The sequence below is a fragment of the Mus pahari genome, chromosome 21, assembly GCF_900095145.1.
Source record: "Mus pahari chromosome 21, PAHARI_EIJ_v1.1, whole genome shotgun sequence".
Taxonomy (NCBI): domain Eukaryota; kingdom Metazoa; phylum Chordata; class Mammalia; order Rodentia; family Muridae; genus Mus; species Mus pahari.
The window spans coordinates 45,356,440-45,363,939 of NC_034610.1; the positions used below are offsets into that span (position 1 = coordinate 45,356,440).

At 46.3% G+C, this 7,500-nt stretch overlaps 1 long non-coding RNA gene across 1 annotated transcript in view; it reads right to left on the reverse strand.

Moving 5' to 3' along the window:
• LOC110337868 overlaps nucleotides 1–4,054 on the reverse strand; it is a 15,683-nt gene extending 11,629 nt beyond the window's left edge. Inside the window, exons 1-2 of the long non-coding RNA XR_002381278.1 lie at nucleotides 3,797–4,054; nucleotides 3,632–3,680 (exon numbers count right to left, since the gene is read on the reverse strand). This is a non-coding gene — a long non-coding RNA (uncharacterized LOC110337868). The remainder of the gene's footprint in view (nucleotides 1–3,631; nucleotides 3,681–3,796) is intronic.
• Nucleotides 4,055–7,500: the final 3,446 nt, after the last annotated feature.

Below are 7,500 nucleotides of genomic sequence, written 5' to 3' on the forward strand. Positions count from 1 at the left end.
ACACACACACACACACACACACACACACACACACACATCTGATCCCCAGAGCTAAGGACGGATCACACCCACAGAGACCTGCCCTGAAACATTTCTTTCATTATCAAAGGATGCAGAAATGGGGTCAGAATTCACCGACTAAGCTTTTATTGACTTCTCTACACCAGCGGAGGTAATTTCCATAGTTATTTGCTGTTTATTTCCAGTGGTTATAAAACCATGTTCCATTTGTGTGTGTGTGTGTGTGTGTGTGTGTGTGTGTGTGTGTGTGTGTATTTATGAACACATTTTATCTTTAAAAATAAAAATAAGCTCAACATTTTGCTCTGAACTAGTGTGTGATCATTCTCAATAGATCAATAAAAATTGACGTAGTCATATAGCCAGCCTAGGGCTAGCCATGGTAGCTAATAATAATAATAATAATAATAATAATAATAATAATAATAATAATAATAATAAAGGTGTTGGAAAGTTGGCTCATTGGTTAACAGCACTTATTGCTCTTGTAGAGGGCCTGAGTTCAGTTCTCAGCAGCCACATGGCAGCTCACAACTGTCTGTAACTCCAATTCCAGGGGATCTGATGCCCTCTCCTGATCTCCACAGGCACCAAGCATTCATGTGGTACACATACAAACATGCAGGCAAAACACTCAGACACATAAAATAAAATAATCTAAAAGAAAAACTCCAAGAATAAGGAATGGTCTCTGCCACAGAAGGTGTCTTCAGACTAACTGAGCAGGTAAAAACCAAGGTTTTTCATCCTCTTGTCTAAACCTCCAGTAAGCCCCGCCTACCAGTACTCAGCAACAGGTTCCAGGAAACCAGAAAGAACGTGGCTTGACGTTGACAGCCAGTAAAGGCATTGTCAAAGACATCAGATTTGAGCTGCTTAAAAGGACTGGCTGAAGGGCCAAGACTGGGTGCTGTGGTGTGAAGACCTCAGGACCAAGAAACAAGGGCAGGGGCGTGGTAGTACGTCTGGGTTGGGGAGCGTTAATATAACTGCCATCTTGACAGGAGAAGGTTCCAGGTCTACATACAGGTAGTAAGGAGCAGTGGCCCACAGGCGCTCATTTTTTATGTATTTATTTATGTGGGCTGCTTTAAATAAAGTCTCATCCAGCCCGGGTTGCTATGTAAGTAATGATGGCCTTGAACTTGGTCCTCCTGCTTCTGCCTCAAACATCGGGGTTACACGTGTGTGGGGGGCACTATATGATCATGGTGCACTCGATGCTTTGGGTAGTATTTACAGCCAAGAATGGTGATAACTTCCTGTCCTCCAGCACTTGGGAGGAAGAAGGAGAAGGATCAAGAGCCTAAGGTTAACCTCGCCTGCTTCAAAGTGTGGAGTTAGGGAGCTCCAGACCAGCGGCAGGTGTGAGGGTGGCTAGACTTGCTGACAAAGTGGACGGAAGCAGCGTGGCAAAGACCGGAGTCATTTACATCCAGGGTTAAGCGGAGAGTGGGCAGCATACTGTTTACATGACTGGCAAAGCCCAAGCGGGATCGGAGATGGTGGAAGTGGAGATTTGGGAAGGAAGACTGAGACCAAATGGATCTCAGACAGAAAGACAACAAACCTGGGGCTCGGCAAAAACGTCAAGCCTGGAAGCATGTATTTCAAAACCAGAAGCGAAGAAGTATAGCTTAAAGCCACGAGTCATATAGCATTACGTGAACAGTGAGTTTAGACAGAACACAGCATTGATTAAAGCTGGCTGCTGAGAACGTCAACTCACGCACGTATGCAAGAGTGGGGCCCCTGAAATGGCTCAGTGGACGGAAGGGCTTGCGGCTGAGCCTGACCTCCTAAGGTCCAGTCCTGGGATCCACGTGATGGGAGGAAAGAACCATCTTTCCCAAGCCCTCTGATCTCACAAAACCCGTGAGCGCACGCACATGCGCACGCGTACACTAAATAAATAATGCTATTTTTTCTTTGTCTTTTTTTTTTTTTTTTAGAAAGGAGTATAGAAAGAGAATAGATTGACCAGGAGGGATGAGGGAAACAGGAGTGTGGACTTTCTGAAGCCGTAATAAATGAAATATATTCAAGAAAGCAAGAGTCAGCCACTAAGTCCATGGAGAGAGTGAATAACGAGAGGTGAGCCTGGCCAGGAATTTGCTGGCAACCACAGAGTGGATGGGTGGGAAAGGGCCTGACCAGCGTGAGACGATATACCAGCACATGCCTGTAGTGCCATCCCTTGGGAGGTGGGGGCAGGGAGGACAAGGAATTCAAGGACATTCTGTGGGAGAGTGAGACCCTTATCTCAAGAAAAATATCAACCGTTGAAGTCCCAAGAGACTAGAACCAAGTCACTTCCTCGCTGGTTTCTCAAGTCTCTTAGTTAGTCAAGTTAAATTTGTTCATTTGATGATTTGTTTTTTTCATCTCAAGAGCCATTTTATTAGAACTTGGAAAAAAAAAGTAAATAAATAACAGGGCAGATGCACCATCACAGTTGGCAACCTGCTTGGAGGAGGATGGATGGATACAAGACAGAAAGTCGTGCCGGTTAAGTTAGCGTCTGCCAGGTTCTGCAGGGGAGGTCAGCAAGCATGGGTGGGAGTAAGGGAAGTCTGTGGAGAGGGCAGGGCAAGAATGCTTGGGCTTTGGGGCAGGACCAAAAGAAAGAACTAAGAAAGTGGGAAGGAGGGTGGAAAGACTAGCCACAAAGGTACCGATGCCAAGCATAATGACAGCCTGGGTTGATCCCCAGGATCCACATGGCAGGAGGGGGGAGGGGAGGGAAGGGGGGAAGGGGAGGGNGGAGGAAGAGGAGGAGGAGGGGGAGGAGGAGGAGGAGGAGGAGGAGGAGACTAGAACTGACTCCCAAAAGAAATGTGGAAAAGGAAGAGTTATACTTTTTTGAGTTAGAACTCATAAAAGCAGGCATGATTAGCAGAGAAATATATAAGCAATTGCATGGTGGGAGGGACTAGTAGGGTGGCTACATTATCTCATTAGGGAGGTAATTGTTCTTCTCCACTTGGCATATCTTTAGGTTTACTCAATTTCCAGGGGGTTCGTCTCCTGGCAGATATTGAATTAACCCCAAGGGGTGGGGACAATTATGTGTTTGTAATCTTACGCTTTGGCCACTATTGAATGTGATGGCTCCACCCAAGACTGGAGATAGAGTTCAAATTACAGCCTTTTGGGCCTGAAGGAAATAACTTTCTCTTAAAGGGCTTCAACAAATCCCTCCTCCTTTCCATATAGTATTTGAAATCTTAAATAGGGACCTAGCTGATCCCGAGGGAGGGAGGTTTCCATTAACCAGTCGCTCTAAACATGACAGTGCCTATCTAGGTATCCAATGTCCTCTTTAGAGTTGAGGCTCTGAAAATCACTTATGACATAGGCATAGAGTCGCTCTGGCTGCTTCCGGCTAAAATGGGGCATAGAAGTGCTTGATTTGGATCTCCATCCTTGTGGACTCTCAGGCCATGGAGTACCGTGAAGTAAACCCAGAGAGATGACATTAAAATTCCTGCATTCACTGTAAAGAACGTGAGTTAAGCATACCAGGTCTAAAGATTAATAGGATCACCACCAAGGTCATAATAAACACTACCTGTTTTCACCATAAAAATTAAATATTCAAACTGCTCACCAAAGGGATAGAGTATATGCGGCACAGTCTCGATCTGATTTTGTAGATACTGTAAAGGAAATGGAGACATTAGGAGAACTGTCAGGAATATACAGATAGGACACACACGAGTTTAGGACACACACGAGAGTCCTTTATTCTCATCATAGCTGGGGGCAGCCTTACCTGCCCTGTCTGGCATGCCAGTAGTCCGTGAGGAGGCCTTCTCGTTGTTTGTCCCTTTAAAAAGCCTGGTACAGCTCTTTTGGTTTGGCGTGACCAATCTTTCTATTCTGTGGCTGCACTTCGCTGCTCGGCTATTTAAAAATCTCTTAAATAACCAAACCATACGTAGCCTTTTTCTATTTAACGGCCAAGATCAATTAACTGTCCTTCAGGGTTACTTCCAGAGACTTGGGAGAAGGCTGTGTCCTTTACCGGTTTATCTGCTGAGATGGCTCGAGGTCTCCCCGAGCACGGTGCTCCCCCTGTGGGAACCTCCCTCCTCCAAGCTTTTTGTTTTCTGCTGATTGTGAATCCTGCTGGACATGAAGTGTTACTTCTTACTTGACAAAGCTAAAGTATTCCCCAAGAATAGGAGTTCGTTCTCATTGCACCGATCTCTTCAAACGACTCAACGACACAGCCCAGGTACCGGGCCTGGTAACTTGGAAAAACAGCTGAGCCTGTGTTTTGTTTTGTGAGGCAATTGTCCACTCTCATTGACTCTCACAAGAACTCAGAGCAAGCAGATGCAAAAAAAAAAAAAAAAAAAAAAAAGCAGAGTGACTTGACCTTGGCAAGAATGCAGCAGAATAGACAGAAGTCTAAACTGAGTCGGGAGAATAAACCATTTGCTCAAGTTCCCTCCGAATCTCATGCAAACTTGCTAACGATGACGATGATACGGTAGTACTCTCATCTTCCAGGGTCTCCTTCAAGGATCCTGGACTGGGAAGATGGTTGCCAATGTGTCCACCTGCAGAAGTCTAAAACTTAGTAGAAGTGAGACAAATGAGTCACACTTTGGGGTTAAATCACAGTGTGTAATGTGTCATTCCTCCGATGTCCTCTCATCAGACTTGGCTTCACGGTGGCAGGCCGGGAGCATGTTTTAGAGGCCAGTTAGCCAAGGGTTTGCTTGGGGAGGTTTGTGGGGCTTTGCGTGGTACTCCATTTCTTAGCAGCCCAGAGAGCTTTACCAGGCATGATTCTAATGCCCTTCTCACTCTCCGTTCCTGCACTAACTTCTCAGGCTTCTCTCTACACATCCTCAGGGCCACAGCCTGTCCTTTCAGGGTCCAACCCCGGAGTCACAGCGAGGTGGGGGATTGGAGAGTGGGAAAGGATCGAGTTTTCCTGGTTCCTCATTCTATTCTTATGGAAAGTATTAGACAGCAGGTGATCATTATCTGCATCTGGAAAAGAACGTGTAGCTGGAAATAAGGGAAAGGAAAGTTCGAGAAATGTGAAGGTGTGGGTGTGGTGGTACACAGGAGATTACAGTCCTTGAGAAGCTAAGGCAGAAAGAACAAGCAAGCTACCTACCTGGAACCTATCTCAAAAAGAAAAAAAGAAAAAGAAAAAAGGAAAAGGAACCTTGAGTAGAATAGACAGTGTTGTGGGTCAGGAATGGTGATGCATGCCAAAAGCCAAGCAGTCATGAAGCTGAGACAGGAGGATTACAAATCCCAGGCTAGACTTGGCTATCTAGTGAACGTTAACAACAAACAAACACCGCAAAACAGAGGTTGCCTTGCATGTTGTTTCAGGCTGGGTGGGTTTTGTTAAAGCATCTGAAAGCAGTTCTCGAGGGGCGGGCAACCCTCTGCATCTTTCCCCTCTTAACTAGCCACTTTCCTTCCACAGTTTGGTGGATTTTGTTTTGGTTTTTGTTTTGGTTTTTGTTTTGGTTCGGTTCTTTGCATGAAGACCCTCTCCAGGTTGTGTAATCCTTCACAACACCTGCCTCAGCGTGTCATCTTCTAGCCTGAGCACACCACAGCCTCTCATTGCTCCGCCCGTTTACAGGGTGCCAGAGCCAGAAGGCACGGTAGAGAGCCGGCCAGTGGTAAATTCCACTAGGGGGAGGGGTTTTGTGTTTTTCCTGATGACTTACCCATGTCGAACAGTTTGGTGTCATGAGAAGATTGAGGAATTTTCCCAAACCTCCACCCTAGTAGTTTTCCCTTTCCCACCCACCTCTTCATTTCCTGATTCCAGTCTGGACCTGAAACAGGTACCTGGGTACAGCCAGGAAAGCTATTATTTCAGTGGTTTGGGTCTAATAGAAGCAGGAAATACCAACGACCTTTGGTGAGCTCTTCGCCAGTGGCTGGCCAACCTCGGTACAGAGATCTGTTGATTCCATCATGATTCCGGCGATGCTCAGACATGAAAACCTTGCTCATCCTAGTCATGAAAGACCATGAGGTATGTAGTGACATGTACACGTGTGTCTTAATGCAAGTGCCTGAAGAACACACCCCATTTCTACAGAGAGCATTGTTCTAAATACCAACCAGAAAAGAATAAGAGAGTCAGAGAAACAAAACAACAGAACCGAGCCTAGCCTTGTTCCTCAGCAGAAGGAATTACCAAAACCTCTTGCTTAATCTCTGGCTCCCGTGCGCAGCAAAACAAGTTTCTTTTCCCAGCGCATCATAAGGAAGAAAAGCAACGGGAAGGAGGGAGGGGCTACTTTTGTAAACTGCCTGATCTACACCAAACCACAAGCCAGTTCGTCGAATCTGCAAAGCGCACACATTATCGTCGAATCTGCAAAGCGCACACATTACCTCACCTGCATACGTCTTCCTCGAGTCAACCAAGTTATTCTCAGCTATCTGGCTCGACGTCTTTATGACCACTTTTCTCTCTGGGTCTCTGCCTTGGGCGATTTGGAAATCTTTATTGACATAAAGCGATGTTTACTACGCTGGTGAAACAAACAACTTTAGGCCTGGAACTGGCCTTGTTGTGACCTGCCTGGTGAGTCACCCCCAAGCCTACCAGCCCTTCGGTTCCCAGCAAGACCCAAGGCTGTTTTCCTGTCTTCCTTGGGAGCTCTGTTTACCCTGACTCTCAGGCAAGCCTGGGCTGAGCTGTTAGCACAGCTCCAGGGAACAGTGCCCAGGCCAGCAGAAGTTTGAGTGGCAATAGAGGGCGTGGCGTCAGATTCTCAAAACACTTTCCTCCTTGGGAGCACCCCCCACCCCCAGTGTTTTCTCTATAGTTGGTTCTGAGCACAGTTCCAGGACTTCCATGTATCTAGTTCTCAGATATTTTGAAGTTGATGCATCAACCGTGGGGCGCAGCACAAAACCAGTGTGGACTTGGATATAGTGCTGGTGACCGGCACCGTTCCATCTATGCTACGTCTCCTCCTGAGGTCTTCACACATAAGGTGCCAGATCCGGTGTCTGTCAATAGGTGATTAAGATTGAGTAAATGAACAGACACATGAAGGAAAGGGCCAAACTTGCATAGTGAGGCCTTGCCAACCATACAGGCTCACATAGACAAGAGTCAGCGAATCCTAATGGCATCTTGCCTTGAGATTGGCTCCTCCAAACAACCCAGGTTAGAGACAAGGGTGAGCATGCCGTTTCTTGCTCGTGCTATTACTTAATTAATATAAGTACCCATGACTATCCATTCACTAAACTCTTTATTATCCACTGGCTCTTTCCTCTGGGCTGTTGTGCCTCCACCCACCCATTACTGACCTTTTAGCCTTCTGATTATTCACGTTGAACTCCTCCCAAATTAAAAGGATTAGGGAGTGGTTTTCAAACCAGTTTTTCTCTTAATTAGAAACTCCAGGAAATAGGAGGCAGGGTGGGTCTCGGGGTAAAGAGCAGAGGCTGAAAGCCATTTTGATATTGCCG